Raw genomic sequence first — 19889 nt, forward strand, 5'->3', positions numbered from 1 at the left:
ACGCTATTATATCATCTCCCAGTTGCAAGTTCATCCTATCTGCTACACCCAGCAATGGCATTTATCAACCGGTTATTTCCAACGGACGTAAACTCACATAAAAATAACTTCATATCCACACTCATAAATCACTCATCCGTCCCCCGGGTCCGACGCAACTACGTAAACGTGATAAAAAATGGTTATCTTTCCTATACCGTACCGTATAAATAGATTAAAATCCACACTTCGAGAGCCAACGTCCGACTTGAACCGCGGTTAGAACGAGACTGAACTGAGCTGATCAGGGACCTGATATGTCGCTCTGATCTGATCAGTTGCTGCCAGATCTGTAGAAGCACACCGCATATACATGGAAGATCTATCAGTGCTCAGAGAAGAGAGTTCATCAATTTCGAGAACCGTATGGGGTGAATGCTTTTAAAGTGAAATGATTAACTCATTCGTTCAGGATGTGTCGCTTTTGCGTCAGTTACCCTAAATCAATTTGTGAACTGCCGAATATATTCATCGCAGTTTATGATGGAATTAGCATATCCATCAAAATCCGAGTTGGATAGCATTTCCACATATGCACCATATGCACCCCATTAAATGATAATATTAACCTGAATTAAATGCTGAAAAAAATTTCACCGAAGTTAAAAAAAACTACATTCGAAACAGAAACAAATTAACTAATTGAAAATATTTTTTATTCATCATGCAAACTCAAATGGATATGCAATTATGTTTTTAAGCGAATTTGCTTTGGTTGTACCTGTTCGTGTTAAATTAATTCATTTCAATTTGAAATTACGCCAGAATTGCTAGCTTTTTTGTTAATGTTCAAATACCCGTGAAGAAGGTAAAATCTACACCAAAACGTCGGATAATAGACGCAATAACGTATCAACTGCTTTTATTAGACTGACAGTACCGACAGTTGCTTCTCAAATTGAAAATACTATCGGAACACATCTAATGTTTATCACAAAACTTACAACGTAGTTTTGGATAAGTATTGCAATCACAGTCACTTAACTTAAGTTTAGTGAATAGAAGTAAGACATCCAATTGAATTGACGAAGTAGGGATAATAACCAGTATGACGTCTGTGCCGTCAGTAAGTGAAGGAATTATTCGATCGACTTTGTTTACGGCTGACTATAATACTAACGAACGACCAGTCGCGAAATGAATTCAGTTGAAGAAGCCACATCGCAAAAACGCATCGTCATCGCAACGTTCAACGTCGTCGAGAGGAACTTTTCTTCTCGAGTTATTGTTTGTTTGATTTTTCCGCTGATTGTTTGCAGTTGCTTTCATGGGGTGCACAAATATTTATGCATCTATTCCGATGTTGGTTTTGAATATTGAATTATACAAGAAGTGGGGCAAGTAGAATATTTTGTCTTGTTACATAAGCTGATAATTTTAGATATATCTTTTGTAAAAGTAAAAGTACAAAATCACCGGCGACCACAAATTTTCATAAATGTAGTCCACAAAGAATATTTGCATATTCATGTAAAAAAGTGATTAAGAAAATTTTGCATGAAAGTAAGAGTCATCTTCCATTCCATGTTTGAATTTTCGATTTTATTCTGTTTTATTTTGGAGGGTGAATAAGTATTTTATGTTTTTTAACGGCGTATTTTATTACGGTCGAAGTTTTCCGATTGTTGTTACAATCTGTCAATTTTTCCTATGAAAATTTTAGTTAAACTATTGGATCTATTGCGAGAATGATGAGGCATCAATGCTTATCAGAAGCTAGCAAAGCGCCTCAATATCCTCACAAATATTTTATGATACAATGTTCAATGTTCATGTTACTTCTACTGCAATAACACTTGTTAATAGTCACCCCGATAATTCATATTCTACTAAGGTGGAGTAGAACCATGAGATATGAATCATATTCCGCACTATGCTGTAGTTCATCCTAATCTATTTATAAACAGCCCTTTCTTTATGAGGGCAAACTCTATTCGGAAGCAAACACACTCCACCGACCTTCGCGTCCAACTAAGATTACGAATGGCTATTACAACCAATTGATTGATAGCACGTGCTTAGTAAACAATGATTGCAACATATATGTACTATGTTTAGCACATGGTCGTTTTCATACAGCATATTATCACAATCACCCTGTAACAACATTACCACTACGCACGATTAGATAGCTACACACTATTACAAGTTTTCGTGAAAGCGCACAGAGAATGGTCTCAATTTATTTGTGACGAGTTTGCAAAGTCCAGCTGGTGAGCGCATCCAGCAATTGTGCCATCGAGTCTAGTATGAGTAGAGTTAGCGATATTTTTCGGCTCTGCTACATGTATATAGCCTTGGTAAAATTTTCCACAGCTCGTTCCTCTTTTGGTATTCCAGACACTTTTCCATACGTGATACTCAACGGCTAGCCTTAACCCGAATACCGAAAGTGTAGTAAAACATTTACGATTTTTGCCAAAATCGGAAAATGATTGGGACCCAATCTCTTATCACTAAGAATTCAATTGTTTGTGCAGATGTTAATCTCCGGTTTCCACTTTTTTTTTCTTATCAAAAATTGCTCTTCTTTTACATTTACACTCTGTTCGGGATCGTTGTCATAGGTCCAAAATCTTTTGCACGTTTTGCAAAGAACATAACTTTTTTTTCGATTCTTATCTTTAGTCAGCTTTTAGCTTTCCAAAAAAATGTGCAACGTGTGCACTTTGGACAGTTATTCGTCGCTCATCTTCTGACGCGAAAAATGAAGTCCCAACAACGTTCAGAAGCATTCGGTGCGACGCAATTTCCTATAATGCAGAAGTGCACTCGGCACCAGGATGGAACGAGCTGGAACTGAATTTGTTTGCTAAGTCGGAATTCAATCCACAATCCACACGCTATGTATAGAACTTTTTGATATGTGTAGGCATACCGAGTGTGTAATCTTCAGGTTCTGAACAGAACGATCGACCGAGCAAACACGTTGATTTGGTTTCGGAGAGCGCAAGTAAAATACAACCGTCGACAGCGAACGCCAATCGTGAACTGAGGCAGCTCTAGAGACAGTGATTAGGGGCATGGAATAAGAAGCGCGTTTCAATGGGAAGCTTGTCCGCGGGGGGAAACACTTCGATTGCCATCATGCCCAGCCGGCCGGTACAAGAAAGCATACAGCCACGGTTTTTTGTTTTTTTTTTACAGTTTTCCGCGATATAATTACGCTGTTTGATATGCCATTTGTCATGATTATAGTGTAGAAATTTTGGGCAGACTTTATTCCGTCATATTTGATTTTAATATCGAGGTAAATCATAAGATTTGAATATTTAAATACAGTTTTTTACTAAAATTCCAACATATTTTCAGGAAAACCTTATAAGTACCTTGGAGATTTCTTCTAAATACCCAGTATTTGTGGAGATAAAAAGTTATCCACATCTTCACGAACATTCAATATAATTATTAGTGCATCTCATCATAATCTGTTACGACTCCTAAAATTAATTATCAAAGAATTTTCTCAAAAAATCACATGAGATTTTCTTGTAATAGCATTGTAACAAGAATTGTTTTGATCATTTAGTAGTTTGTGATTAGGGTACTACTTTTAGTGCATTTTTTTGTACAACTGAATATCTGGTCAAAACGGGCTTTGCATCCGCGCAATCAAATGGCGAGCTGCGAGAAGCTCGGCATCAAATGCTCCGGGGTATTGAGCGGAGCAGACCCGGTGGAACAGTTTCGTCCTCCGGCTGCCGTCAGAATCTAGAAGGTGGGAGCGGGGGCCATTGCACAATGGGGAAATTCGATTTCAAAGGTGGAAAAAATTGATAACTTTCTTCACGAACAACTTACAGAAGAGATCAAGAGCTTATTCGAAAAGGAATTTTGCAAAGAATTCAGTGAGTGCTGTTTCATGGACGTGGAACGCTTCTGTATGTAGTTATTGAGCTCGTTTTGCCCTAATGCCCCATATGTCGCGAGTTTCCAAACTATTTGTCATTTTATCTTTAAGACATTGTTCTAAAATTGTGTTTATCTCTTCACTGTGGATCCACAGAAGAGCACTAAATATATTTGTTGGTAAAAGTTGGAAATTTAAGGGGCTTTGGGGTCAAATAAGCATCAAAGTGCATTTTATGTGCAATTTTCATGTATTCTACAAAAATTAATTATATTTACAGATAATTGTTGATATTACTGTCCCAACGTGTTAGACAGATATTGATAAATGTTTGCTGAATAAAAATTAATGAAATAAATCATTTTACAAATGTTTTATTGGTTATTTATTGAGTAAAAAACGATTGACAACTAGACAAAAATAGTCATATGTTATGAGTCTTAATGTGATCATAGATATGAGGTGATGGGAGATACTGTTTTTTCTTACCTTTTTGCCCAAATTCCCCTATGAAATAATATAGCTCAATGATTCTGAGGAAGGAAATGATGTAGCAATGTTAATTTAATTAATATTTTCCAATGATATAATGAAAATAACAAATAATCATATAATTCATTGGAAATATTGAATTATAGGGGATTTAGGGGTCATACAGCTCATTTAATGTAACTTTTTATACAAAATAGAATAACTTTTCTGACGAGCGACTCACAGATAAGGTTAAGGGCTTATTCGAAAGCGAATTTTCCAAGAAATTCAGTGAGTGATGTTTTATAGACATGAGACACTTCTGTATGTAGTTATTGAGCTGGTTTTGCCCCAATGTCCCATACATCAAAATATTTCATAATTTGGTACTTTTATCTTTCAAAAATTACACTGAAATTCTGTTTTTCTCTTCAATGTAGATCCATACATAGCACTATACATATTTTGTTGGAAAAAGTTGAAAATTTAGGGGATTTTGGGGTCAAATAATCATCAAACTGCATCTATGTGAATTTTTCATGTATTCTGTAAAAAATAATTATACCCAAGAAATCATTTTCACTATATTACGTTGAATGATCATTTAGGGTTACGGTGATTTAAAAACTTGTAAGCATTGAAGTAGCTCTACATATGGTCAATTTTTGCGAAATCTACAGCCTATTGATTATTCAGATATTAACAGATAATAGTTGATATCATTGTCATAAATTTTATAACAGAAATTGATACCTAAAAAACAAATATCCATATATTACATTAAAATGGATTTTTAAGGCATTTTGGGACAAATAAGTGAAAAAATTCAATAATTATGTATTTAAAAAAAAAAGCTTCTGAGCTCTGATCCCTTGGATTTTTTTTTTTCAATGCAATCTACGAATATTTGTTATTTCTATAGTATCATTGACAAATTATAATTGAATCAATGTTACTCCATCATTTCTTAACCCAGAATAATTGAGCTATATTATTTTATAAGGGGAATTGGGGTGAAACGTCATGAGAAAAGAATATTTCCTATCTATTCCTATCTATTATCACATCCACTAATATATTTACTCTTATCTAGTTGTGCAAACGGGTATGGTTTGGGAATGATCGGCACTTTTCAGAAGCATTTAAAAAATTGGGTTTTACCCAATAAATCACAAAACAAAACACTTGCGAAATGATTTACTTCATTAGTAATTGTTTCGCAAAAAATTATTAATGTCTGTAGAACATTTTGGGAGAATAATAATATTTTTATTAATTTTTACAGAATACATAAAAAATTCACGTAAAGTGCAATTTAATACTTATTTAACCTCAAAATCCCTTAAATATCCAACTTTTACCAACAAAGCATGTATGGATCTATAATAAAGAGGAGAACACATCTTTAGTACAATACTTGGAAGATAAAAGCACGAAAAATATGATAAACTGTGATTTATGGGACATTGGGGCAAAACAAGCTCAATAACTACATACAGAAGTGTCTCAGGTATATAAAACAACTCTCACTGATTTTTTTGGAAAACTCCCTTTCGAATAAGCCCTTAATCTTCTATGTGCGTCGTCCGTGAAAAATGTTATCCTATTTTGTATAAAAAGTTACATTAAATGAGCTGTATGACCCCTAAATACCCTATAATTCAATATTTTTAATGAATTATATGATTATTTGTTATTTTCATTATATCATTGGAAAATATCAATTAAATTAACATTACTACATCATTTCCTTGCTCAGAATCATTGAGCTATATTATTTCATAGGAGAATTTGGGCAAAAAGGTAAGAAAAAAGAGTATCTCCCATCACCTCCTATTTATGATCACATCAAGACTCATAACATATGACTATTCTTGTCTAGTTGTGCTATCGGGTATGGTTTGGAAATGTTTGGCATCGGTGCTATTCAAAAGTTTTTAAAAATCATTTTTTACTCACTAAATAACCAAATAAAACATTTGTAAAATGATTTATTTCATTAATTTTTGTTCGGCAAACATTTGTCAATATCTGTTCAACACTTTGAGACAATAATATCAACACTTATCTGTAAATATTACTATTTTTACAGAATACATGAAAATCGCACATAAAATGCACTTTGATGCTTATTTGACCCCAAAATCCCTTAAATTTCCAACTTTTACCAACAAAATATATTTAGTGCTCTTCTGTGGATCCACAGTGAAAAGATAAACACAATTTTAGAACAATGTCTTAAAGATGAAATGACAAATAGTTTGGAAACTCGCGATATATGGGGCATTAGGGCAAAACGAGCTCAATAACTACATACAGAAGCGTTCCACGTCCATGAAACAGCACTCACTGAATTCTTTGCAAAATTCCTTTTCGAATAAGCTCTTGATCTCTTCTGTAAGTTGTTCATGAAGAAAGTTATCAATTTTTTCCACCTTTGAAATCGAATTTCCCCATTGTGCATTGGGTGGAGCTTGAACCAACGCAGCTGCTGCTGACATTTGCTTGCGCTGTAACGGTGGGAAGATTGGAAACGCTCGACGGGGAGCCGGGATGGCTCACCGCGTTGATCGCAGCAAGACGATTCTTCTTCGGCAGGGACCTAATGGAAGCCTTCTTTCGGAATTCCAGGAATTCCTCCCGCTTCAGACAGCCCTTGATGGTGGTCCAATATGTTTGTCGCCGTAGTTGGCGCATTTCAGATCGGCAACTGTTAGGTGGGGGTCGCCACATTTGATGCAGCGCCGCTTCAGGGCAGTTCCGGATGCCGTGCCCAAAGTTAAAGCAGTTAAAGCACTGTGTGATGTTATGGTGTAGTTTAGGCCGCAACTCTCGAGTTCAGCTTGGAGCACCTCCTCCTTCATATCGTGGAGTCCTCATAGCAAAGCCTTGAGCGGCTTCGTGCTGGGCTGGTTATGAGTGTGGTACTTATACTTGTGGACCTCGAGGAGCTTCACGATAGGAAATCGATTTGCGGGAAATGAATAAAGGTCTGATGAGATATAAAGATGTTTTTCACCACAAACTACGAAAAAAGATTCTCCTTCAACCCGAAAATCGTTTGATTTCGTCCCATTGAAACGAACCCTATGGTATTTTTTCATACTTCATAATTATTCACTTACTTACTTGATACTTGATGGGCTACAGCTCTTCGATGAACCTACGCCGAATGGAGTATCCTTCTCCACTGGACTCGATCCTGGGCCAATCGCTTCCAGTCGCCCTGAAAATTGAGCGCCCTCAGGTCCTCTTCAACTGCAAAAAGCCATCGTGTACGCGGCCTTCCACGAAGCCTGCGGCCTCTTCCGGGTTCTCTACTAAATATTATCTTCGCTTGACGTTCTTCCGGCATACGAACAACGTGACCAGCCCACCGTAGTCTGCCGTGTTCTTCTTCTTCTTCTTATTGGCATTACATCCCCACACTGGGACAGAGCCGCCTCGCAGCTTAGTGTTCATTAAGCACTTCCACAGTTATTAACTGCGAGGTTTCTAAGCCAGGTTACCATTTTTGCATTCGTATATCATGAGGCTAGCACGATGATACTTTTATGCCCAGGGAAGTCGAGACAATTTCCAATCCGAAAATTGCCTAGACCGGCACCGGGAATCGAACCCAGCCACCCTCAGCATGGTCTTGCTTTGTAGCCGCGCGTCTTACCGCACGGCTAAGGAGGGTCTGCCGTGTTGTATAGGCTTAATAATATCCAGCCCTTTATACACCTAGGCCTGCGGCCTCTTCCGGGTTCTCTACTAAATACTATCTTCGCTTGACGTTCTTCCGGCATACGAACAACGTGACCAGCCCACCGTAGTCTGCCGTGTTGTATAGGCTTAATAATATCCAGCCCTTTATACACCTGGTACAATTCGTGATTCATGCGACGCCGCCAGATACCGTTCTCCTGTTTATCGCCGAGTTTTGTCCGCAGCATCTTACGCTCAAACACTACGAAAGCTCTTCGATCAGTCTCCTTTAACGTCCATGTCTCATGGCCGTATAAAGCCGCCGGAAGAATCAGAGTAGTATACTGCGCGAGTTTTGTTTTCGTTTGCAGACTACGGGACTTAAGCTGGTTACGAAGTCCGTAATAAGCCCTATTTGCAGCTGCAATTCAGTATTTTGCACTCAATAATGGCGGCCTTGTGAGTTCCGTTTTGACATTCAGGAGGTAGAAAATATTTACTTATTTTAATCAAAGTAGGCTTTGATTCTTTGAAAATATTGACACTGATAGGCACTCAAACAAACGTCAAATATTTTCCGAAGCAGCTTTTTAATTTTCTCACCTAAATTTATCATAATACTTCAATTCTTGTTCCAGAAACTCAAGCAATACTTATTTAAGCGGATCGTTGCAATGGATTCGTGACACTATTGCTCTGACTTCAGTCTTTCAATTTAGTTGGAAATTGAAATTGTTGGAAGTTGAAATTCTTGGCCAAAAAATCTTGATATACCTATATGTTTAATTTAATCTACATATTTCAGGGTTTCTGAAGGTCCGCTGGCTAAGGCAATGATTGCAAAATATGGAAGTTCAGCATAGAAAGGATGACTTATAATTCAATCTGAAAATATCAACAATTTTTTTAACACGAGAAGATCTGACTGGAATCGTACTTTATTCCGTTTACGCCTTTATTATACAAATGCATTTTTAGCAATTATTTTTTCTTTTGTGCTTGAAATTCAATGTCTAGCAAATGACATAACAAGCTTTTTCCATCATTAGAAACTTAAAGATACTAGTTACCAAGGCCACATTTAGCTGTCAGAGAGCCCCGCGACTAACAGTTTTTTGTTCTCCGGAGCTCTGCCCACGATCGCATATTTGTAACAATCGACAAAAGTAAGCTTGGGAGAAATTCAAGGATAATGTTTGAGATACGCATGAGTATGGAAATCCAAACGATTTTCTAAAAATTGTTAAAAATTACACAAAAACCTTTTCTAGTTGATTTCTTCGGTAGCAACATTTACATTACTTGGTACTTGAGCAGGAATTAATTGCGGAATTTTTTGCTCGATACACAAGCCATACAGCCGACAACATTCTCCGGTGTTACTGTTATGCGGTCACTTTGCTCAATGTTACAAAACAACTTGGTAGTTTTTTCAAGATTTTCAGAACAAACCTTCTGATTGCATATGTCCAACTGAAAGAATCAACAATTTGGAGACGAATTATAAGCTTAACTCAAAATCTCAAAAAATGCAAATGTTACAAATATGCGATCATGGGCAGAGCTCTGAATGAGCAAAAAAATTTATTTTTGTACATAAAATTTTGTGGGAGCCCGAGCCCGAACCATGAGCCACCGGGCACCTTCCTCCCCAAAAGTTGACCCTACCAATTATTGTAAAACGATTTACTGCTAACTTCTGAATCGTTAAGGCAACACAAATACAAAATAGTTATTCTCTTTAAAGAACAGATGCATCTAACATAGGTTTTCCATACACACTTTCCATAGAATCCACAGCAATCAGACGCTTGCCTTTGTGTTCAGCTGATAATTACAGCTTTGGAGCGTTGTGGAAAGGTCTTGATCTCGCTGTTTTGGTGTAAACATGCTCCAAAAACAAGGAGCACATAACGAACACATTAATTCCTAACAGTTTTAAATAAAATTTAAAGTTCAAATCAGAGCAGGAATGTTGATTCCAGCTTTGAAAAATGATGTTTAGAAATCCATTACAATGATCCGTATAGAAAAGTGGCCCTTACATTCCTAAAAAATAGAATTATAATATATGAGGAAAAATACAGCTGATAAAATTATAAAGTAGTTATGGAAAATACCTTACGTTTATTTGAGTGCATATGAGTGCTAAAATATTCTATGAATCAAAGCCTACATTGATCAAAATTTGTAAATATTGTCTACCTCGTGAATGTCAAAAAGGAACTCACAAGGCCGCCATTATTGAGCACAAAATACTGGATACGTCACTAATGTTCCAAGATACACAAATTCTTCTACCACTTCAAATTTTTCACCATCCAGCACCATTTCGCTAACACCACCCCACCACTAATGAACCCACGTTGATTGCCAGCGACCATGTACTTCGTTTTGCTGGTATTGATCGTGAGTCCAATCCTCGCTGTCTCCCTCTTAAAAGGCGCAAAAGCCTCTTCCACGGCACGGCGATCAATTCCGATAATATCGATATCGTCCGCAAATCCCAGGAGCATTTCATCCGCAACCCTTACACTTGATTTCGATCCGTCCAACGTTATACGAATCAGCCGTATCAGTTTCGCCGGAAAACCATGCTCAAGCATAATTTGCCATAATTCATTCCGTTTCACTGAATCGTACGCCGCCTTGAAATCAATAAACAGATGATGTGTCTGCAAGTTGTACTCCCGGAATTTATCAAGAATTTGTCTCAGGGTAAACATTTGATTTGAAACACGTCGTTGATCGGCCCTCACGAAAACCAGCTTGGTATTCACCGACGAAGGACTCTTCAAGCGGTCTCAATCTGTTGAACAGAATACGGGACATAATTTTGTACGCCGAATTAAGGAGGGTTATTCCTCGGTAATTGGCGCACTCCAGTCTGTGCCCTTTCTTAAGGTCACTCCTGACGGAATCCAAGTTTAAAAGTGCTCGCGTTTTCGGGGGCACACCACTCGATACGGAAGCAACGCACAACCGTCATTTTTATTATTTCACGCATGCTGCGACGCAGCAAAGCTAAATCAACAAAAATGACAGTTGTGCGCCGCCTCTGAATCGAGTGGTGTGCCCAAGGGTGTGCCCCCGAAAACGCGAGCACTTTGGAACTTGGATTCCGTCAGGAGTGACCTTAAATAGAGGGCAAATGAGGCCGTCCAACCAGCTAGCAGGCATTTCATCGTCTTCCCATATTTTCGACATAATATGGTGCAGAACTTCATAAAGCTGCTCACTGCCATGTTTGAGAAGTTCAGCCGGGAGCTGGTCCTTCCCCGCAGCCTCATTGTTTTTCAGCTTTTTTAACCTCATCTAATGTAGGTGACTCCACAGCTTGTCCATCGTCGCTATTATTTATTCTGTTAACCGATGCACCATCACTTCCTCCATTCAACAAAGTCTCGAAGTGTTGCTTCAACCTGGCAGCCACTTCAGATTTATCTGTCAGCAAATTCCCTTGTTGGTCGTTGCACATGACGGAAGATGGCGCTGTCTTTCTCCACACGCCATTGACAGACTCATAAAACCTGCGCATATCGTTCTGCTCCATTTTTTCCTGCGCCTCACTAATAACTTGTTCTTCGTACTCTTTTTTCTTCCTGCGGGTGGTTCGTTTTTCGGCTGCTATTGCTTCCTTGTACCGATCTCTATTCGATCGGGTACCCGACACCAACATCCGGCTTCTGGCAACGTTCTTCTCGTCTGTCACTCTCTGACACTCCACATCGAACCAATCCGTCCTGGGTCGCCTCTGTGCAGTGCCTACCACTTCTCGTGTTGTTGTGCTCACCCCATAGATCGTTGAATGTCGTCGCTAAGGTTGATTGCACTTATCCGTTCATCGAGTTTCTGGCGGTACTCAGCCGATACTCCTTCCGCCGACAATCGCTGGATTTTGTAACGCATCGTTCGCTGTGATCTTTCGTTCGATACAGTTGACAACCGTGATCGAATTTTACTGACAACGAGGTAGTGATCAGAGTCAATGTTCGGACCTCTGAATGTCCGCACATCGATAACATCCGAGAAATGGCGCCCATCCACCAGAACATGGTCTATCTGGTTGCAAGTTTCACCATTTGGGTGTCTCCAGGTGTGCTTTCGGATGTTCTTTCGTGCAAAGTAGGTGCTACTGATGGCCATCCCTCTGGCAGCAGCAAAATTTACTAGCCGTAGGCCGTTGTCATTGGTAGCAGAGTGAAGGCTCTCCCTACCGATTATGGGACGGAAAAGTCCTCTCTACCGACCTGAGCATTAGCGTCTCCGATAACAATTTTCACGTTCACGTCATACTTTGGGCATTCTCACATAGGCTTTATCAAGACATTCATAAAACGTGTCCTTCACGTCGTCGGATTTATCGTTTGTCGGTGCGTAAACATTGATTAGGCTGTAATTGAAGAATTTGCCCCGTATCCTCATTACACAGATTCGTTCGCTAATGGGTTTCCACCGCATCACTCGCTTCATCTGCTTACCCATCACTACGAAACCAACTCCATGCTCTGCTTTTTCACCGCCGTTGTTATAGATATTATACTTGAATGCAGTGTTGGTCGTGGGGTTCACGTCTCGGAATTCACGTTCTCCGGATCTGGGCCATCAGACTTCTTGAATAGCGGCCACGTTCACTCCAACCTTCTGCAGTTCGCGAGCCAGAAGGCTCACTCGTCCAGGTTCATTTAGGGTCCTGACATTCCAGGTACCGAGTTTTCAATCATAGTCCTCATTTCGTTGCCGGGTCGGTTGCCAAAAATAACGTTCTCTTTTTCTTCTATCTCAATTTTTCGTGGTATTTGAAAGGCTTCTGTAAGCTACCTTACCGGAGTCGCGTTACCTACATCGCGAGGATGGGGCTGCCACCTTAGATATAGCTGACGCGATAGTGCATTTCGTTAATTAGCCGCTGGGTACCAGGCAGATGCTGTTAGAGCCGCACCTTCTCGTGAACAAACGCTCGAGATGTACCTTCTCACTCTAGCTGATGTCAGAAGTGCCCAGGCTGCACTACCAGCTAAGTACACAACTCTTAGCTGGCGGTCTTTTGTCATCGGACGACCCGTGGAAACGTGAGATAGGGACTTGTGGGGACCAGAGCTCTGTTGGGCGCTCCTTCCTTGATGTCAACCCACCATTTTGCTGCCCAATTAACTTACAAATTACCAAATCAGGATAGCGAAATGCCTTTACAATTTGAACAACATAGTATATACATAGTATACATAACATAGGAAAGACCCGTTAACTAGGATCAAAAAAGATGTGTTCGGAAGCATACTGCCCATAAATTCATAACAGTCTCATGTTTGCTTGATTTCCTATCTACATGGGGCTGTTATGAACTTATGGACAGCATAGTTCGCATTATGCGGACTACTTTTGGCACGGCAAATGCTGGGTAAAGCGTACCATTGCACAGTGGCGGAAAGCAGGACAAAACCTCAATTTTTTTTCGTGATTTTCGTGAAACCCATATTTTTTTAATTAAACATATATATTGAATGAGCTAGTTCCAATTTTTTTTAATTGTAGCTTATGAATTAAATTTTGGCTGTCTTGTTGAAGTGCATTCCGTAAAGTGTCTGCCGAACAAATATGTATGGGAAAATGAAATTTGACTTAACTTTTTTGGGGAAGATTTGAAAAGATCTGTTATTATGTATTTAAATCTATTTTTTGTCTACTTTCCGGTGGTTAGTGTGGTGAATTGCGCATAGCTGCGCCAAAGCGGGAAACTGACTGGTGCAATGTTAGAATGAGGACGCTGTCTTTGTTCTAGATCCTAGGGCCTGGGCTTGCGAAAGCCCTTGGATAACATAAAGTATGTCGGATAACCATTTTAACCTCAAAATGAATTCAACGTTTCAACGCAATCTCAGGTTTTGAACGCAATCTCAGGTTTTGAACGCAATCTCAGGTTTTGTCCGGGATTTGTATGAGGGCCCGCCACTGTGCATTGGTACTTCGCGTACACAGAAAAAAAATCCATGGTAACAATTACTATTTTGTAGACTACGCCCTGCTTTTAAAACAACCACAAATTTTCAGTTAAATTATGCATTGCAATGCATTATGCAATGCATGCATTCGGACACCACTGATTCAGTTCATGTAACAACATTCCATCAGGACCACAGTTGATTTATACTGCGCGCATGCTAAAATCAAACGGGTTTGTTGTCTGCTGAAAATCGTAGGTGCGTATTCTTAAATTAACCCTCGGAATGGTAGTTTCGACCGCAATATTTTTTTGTGTGTACATGAAGGAATAAAATAGACCCCATTTTGCGTTCTTTAGCCTCTTACCCAGCAACTCCTATCGCTACCTCCTCGTGGGGCTGGCCGGGATATGAGCAACTTTAGGGAAGATCGGGTAACCAACCCTGGTGGGAGCTATGGTCATATGCTGACAAGGAAGGAGGGATTTGCTCCTCTCCGGAGGTGCAAATCTGATCGAGCGTCTGTTCTCCATGTTAGGAGCGGCTCACAACAGCGTCTGTTCCCCCTTCAACGCGATGTAGGTAGCGCAACCCTGGTAAGGTAGCCTACCGAAGATTCTACAGTTACCAAGAAATGCAAAAGTAGAGCAAACGGATTGATTCAACGGCAACAGACCCAACAAGGACAACGATTGGAAAGTCGGATCTTGGAACGTGAAAACCTCATATTTCAACATTATATTTCCGAATGAATTTCTTTTGGGCTTAAAAGATAGAATTCCTTTGGATTTCCGAACGGAACCTTGTTGGGCTTCTGAACGAAATTATTTTGGACTTTACTTTCGAACGGATTCCTTTTAGACTTTCGAAAGGAATACTTTTGGAATTCCGAGTGGATCCATCTGGGTTTCTTAATGGATTTTTTTTTATGTTTCTGTAGTAGGGATATCCTTTAGGGAATCCGAAGCCTCAAAAGATTCCGTTCGGAAGCCAAAAGGATTTTGTTCGAAAGCGCAAAAAGACTTCCCTTCGGAAGCCCAAAAAGAATCGAAAGACCAAGGGTCCGCCGTTTGTAAACCCAAAAGATGTCTGTTTCGTTATATGAGGTTTCAAACAGATTTATTCCTTCTGTGCCTCTCCTCCGAACCGAACTCATTTGGACTTTCCAACGGATTTTCAGTTGAAAAATGCGTAAATATTATCAATTTATGCTAATGTAACAACATACATATTGATAAGAACATTATTCAGAGCTTTGTAGTCGAATATCTTCACTTGTCATAAGACGAGATAGTATTATCCCATTTAATTCCACCAAAATACGTATTTCGACCTCAATAGCTGCCTTACTTGTTTTCAGTATCTCGTACTTGACTCGGCTTAGTCTTACACTGACCTTTTAATTATTTGACGTGGTCAAAAGTGCATGGTGTTTAATAATTGTCTAATTCCTGTACCTCCCAAACTCCTTACAGACAAATACAGACAATTTGCTGAGATTGATACGAGAAAATTGTATCTGGCATCCCTGATTTGTATAGCTTGAGACAAAAGCCAATGATGCTCTATGACCAGAGAAGTCACGAAATTTTCCAGATCCCCTAGACCGAACCGGGTCAGGCTTGGTAATGCCGAGCTTCCACCGATAAGGCTACTTGAGGTATCTGTATGAGAATGTACTCCGCCTCGTATAAGTCTGTAATCCGACAAAAAAGCAAAAGTCAGAACAACGATCTCCATTTTAATTGTTGAAGCTGTATTCCATTGCCTTTCACTCATCGCACTATCCGGATTAGTACTGTATTTACGAGCAAGCCGGTAAATGCGACGATGACGATAAGTACGGCTACCGATTCCAACCACGCGGGGTGCCACGGTGTATGAGTTTGGCTGTTGGTAAGAAGAAATTTGCCGGAAGGGAGCACCGCATCGCACTACATTCTCGCGACTCAGTTCACGGTTAGTTGAGCTGCATGCAGTGCTGGTGCTTGAAACGTAGTTCCTACCTATCTACGCTGCACTTGCACATTTTGTACCAACGAGAAGTTGAAGGAAGAATGGAAGCGCTTGCGGGTGGGCATTTGCGTGACATCGATTCCCATATGCGCTTCTTGAAAACAAAATGGACTTAGATTTGTTATTAACCAAGAAGCTTCTATTGAAAACACTGGCATCCAATTTAATTAAAACATTAACATGCACAGAAGAGTTTACAGAACTCTAAATTCCGATTGAAAGTCACAAATGAAATATTTTCATATTTTTCAAGCTTTTATTTGTTTGATTTCCTATGCTCACACTGGAACTGAATTTTTTGATAAGCGGTTTCATTTTCCTGACTAGTCGATTTGGTTGAACGAATTGTAGGAATTCAAGTCGAATCAAAATTCCATGCAAAGTGGGCTTGTCCGTTGTAAAATTATTTAATCAGTGATAGATAAATGCACCAAATATTGAAAAAAAAAACTGTAAATTCAGAAGAAAATTATCGCGAATCCATAACTAAACAGTTCATTCCTTGTAATACGGAATGTTTCATCAACTACGTACCTGAAACGATTTCAAACATTTATATATTCAAAGTCGTTTACAATTATGACAGACATCTGATTCCACCATGCAATTATGATGTAATTTTTTCTATACGCGTTTTGACTGAAAATAATCTGTCTGTCGGTGATATTAAGCGTATGATAAAAGAAAAATTTCAACCGTAAAATTCTCTCATTTATGAGTGACCCCCCAAAAGGCTGTGCTCTGCCCTATTCAGTACATTGTTAATTATGGCAAACTCAGCTCGGTAGACAGTTTTCTTCCCATTCAGTATATTTTGTTCAATCAACTGACGGTCTGTGCTAAAATTAGCATTCTTGCCTCTCTGTTTGCGCTATTGTGATGCGCACACGCTTTCAGCGAGCTGAGCACAGTCAGAAGTACTATGGTATATGGCCGCATATATAAATGGGGTTTATTAACTTGAACAGATCCAGTTTAGGCAAAGCTGATTCTTCACTGGATTCGATTGCTGCATTGTTTTATATTGCGACTTAAAGAAGCCTATGCGCATCGTCGTTAGATCGTATGAATTATTCTAACTTGTTGATGGCCTACGCTGTGATAAATCTGAATGAAGTATATGTTTTTCATCTTTTCGAATAAACACTGAATATGATTCAAACGCAGTATTGCATTAAATTGAGAAATTAATTTGCCACCTGGTTGTTAAATCGTGAATGTCCTTTAATCCTAATTACACCGTAACGTGACCGCGCCTTAGGCATTAAGTCTGGGAAACTCAACAAGTTTGCGTGATGTACACGAGACTGGTTTTCCGCACGCTACCCGCAGGTCAATACGCCGAGAAAACCAGTATCCAAACCACACTGTCGAACACTGGCTGGCTGGCTGTTTGGCAGTGGACTTTGTAGACACAGACGACACGGGATTTTTTTTCTTATTTATAGGTTGGTGTCGCGCCGGCAGCGCTAGTGCAAAATATTGTTGAATTTGTGGGACCGGCGTTTACAATGTTGCAAAACCGAAATTTTTCATTTTTCCCGACGCATTCCCTTCATTTTACAGATGTCTTGTTTTTGTCCAATTTTTTTTAACACTTCAAATTTCATGTTGTTTAATTGGCTAATCCTCTATGATGGGCTACAGAGTAACATTGATGGATGAGAACGATATTTGAACTTTCACAGTTCTTATTTGGAGTCTGGCCAGCGAGTAATCATCTATCCACCCTTTGTGAATTGGAAATCCTACACCGTCTTCTCTCTGCAACGCTAACAGTAAAACCCGTTAGAATATTATACTATCCATTAGAATATATTTAGTTATTATTAACCCTTTTCCGACCACGACTTTTTTCAATGATTTCAATAGGAAGGAATCGCCATTGAGAAAAATGCAACACAGTAAAAATAATTTAAATTTACATGTAACGTAATTTATAACATAACCGAAAAAAATATAACACAATTTAAAATGTGATGTATTTTTCCATTCAATATAACTGAAATCCTATCCTATGAACAAATAAAATATTGTTACGTTTGATTCATTTGATTTTTCAGTGTAGATATAAAAATGAATCACAAGTGACTTAATTTTAAGCTTCCATTTTAATTTTCCATCATATTCGTTTGAATTTTACAGGTCTTTCATTGTATTTTTTGTGCTACAGCTTCAGCGCTTATTGACGTTTGATTTCATAAGTGTCGGCAGCCATTTCGCATTGTGCATGTTTTTGAAACGAGGTAATGAAAAATAGTAAAAATGTCGAATAAAATTGAGTGCGCGTGTGGGAATCTAAGTGGAAACCTTGTGGATTTTTTGCAACATATTCGCATCCATCGAAATTCTGGTTATTTCAAGTGTCCGATGGATAATTGTGCGATTATATTCAAGTCTTACTCGTCCTTCCGGAGGCATCTTCGGCAGCGTCATGGCTCAAAAATCATGGTCCAGTTCGAAAATGTACCATTGCTTCGTGTGACTTCCAAGAGACGGAAATCAAAGAATTTTAAAACATGCCCAGAATCATATATCCAAAGGTCAGCCTGTATACTGCCCTTTTAGATGTCCGCGAAGAAAGCCTTTTGCGACGTTCAATAGTTTGAGGTTACATAACCTCTACGCTCATAAGTTCGATCTCAAACAACTGCGGAACATTCCAGTAACTCCAGTGATTGGTACCAGTTCTGTTCAGCCAGAAAAAAATCACGATGTCTATGAAAAAAGTGACGATGTCTATGAAAAAAGTGACGAAAACGAAAACGAAACAACTGAGAATGCTTCATTTTCAGTGGAAAGAATAGTGTCGTGCCTTTTTTTGAAACTTCTTACAAAGCATCATGTAACGGAAGTAGCCATACAGGAAATCGTTGATTCTCTAAGTGAAATTTCCAACGTTCAGAATAAATACACTAAACACAAAATCACTGAAATGGTAAATCAGTTGGATTTAACCGAAGTATCCAAACTACGATTATTAGATTCGGTTTGTGATAACTTTTTACAAGATATGTTCGGACCTACCGGAAGTTTCCGGTCAGCTTACATGCGTCGAAAATATTATACAGAAAATTTCTCGTTTGTCCCTCCGGAAAAAATAGCCTTACAGAAAGATAACAACCATTCCGATTGCTTCTATTATTACGTACCGATATTAGACACACTGAAGAGTTTATTGAGTGATAGCAAAGTGTATGACGCTATATTTCGCGACAAACAATCTGTGCCGGGGTATCTCTGTGACTACACTGATGGGTTAAAATTTAAAAATAGTGCGTTTTTTAGCGAAAATACACTGAACATCTTCATATACCAAGATGCCGCCGAAGTTGTAGTGAATGCCATAGGAAACGCGACATTGCGACATAAACTACTCTGTGTGTACGTAGTAATCGGGAACCTCGACCCTCATTTCCGTAGTTTAACGGATAATGTCTTCCTCGTTTTACTTTGTAAAAATAAAGACTTTGCCCACTTCGGAATGAATAGTGTGTTCAGAAGATTGGTTGAAGATCTCAAAGTTCTAGAGGAGGAAGGAATCATTATTCAGGTTGACGATCAGGAGAGAAGGGTTTTTGGTTCAGTTTTCACAACTTTAAATGATAATTTGGGCGCACACCAGATAGCGGGTTTGACAGAGAATTTTTCCAGAAGTTCTCATTTTTGCCGAAGATGTTACATTGATCATGCCACCTTCACTAAGGATCCGTTACATGTTTCTGAAAAACGTACTCCAATTTCGAATGAACACGATTTAACGATTATAAGAGAGAATCCTGATTTGATACCGTATCGAGGAGTTAAGAGTGGATCAATCCTAAACGAGTTGCATTATTTTAATATTTTTGATTTTGGTGCAGCTCCATGTGTTGCCCACG

At 38.9% G+C, this 19889-nt stretch overlaps 1 protein-coding gene across 5 annotated transcripts in view; it reads right to left on the minus strand.

The window, feature by feature from the left end:
- The window catches only part of LOC134209681 (uncharacterized), a 139569-nt gene that overhangs the window by 62937 nt on the left and 56743 nt on the right, over nt 1-19889 (minus strand). Inside the window, exon 1 of one of the 5 annotated variants that reach the window (XM_062685688.1) lies at nt 2918-3032. The exons of 2 other annotated variants lie outside the window; for them this stretch is intronic. The gene's annotated coding sequence lies outside the window, so the exon portion shown is untranslated. Of the gene's footprint in view, nt 1-97; nt 336-2917; nt 3033-19889 lie in introns of those variants that run through there. 2 more of the 5 variants (XM_062685689.1, XM_062685690.1) reach the window with 2 other exon arrangements.

This window comes from Armigeres subalbatus, chromosome 2, assembly GCF_024139115.2.
Source record: "Armigeres subalbatus isolate Guangzhou_Male chromosome 2, GZ_Asu_2, whole genome shotgun sequence".
NCBI lineage: Eukaryota > Metazoa > Arthropoda > Insecta > Diptera > Culicidae > Armigeres > Armigeres subalbatus.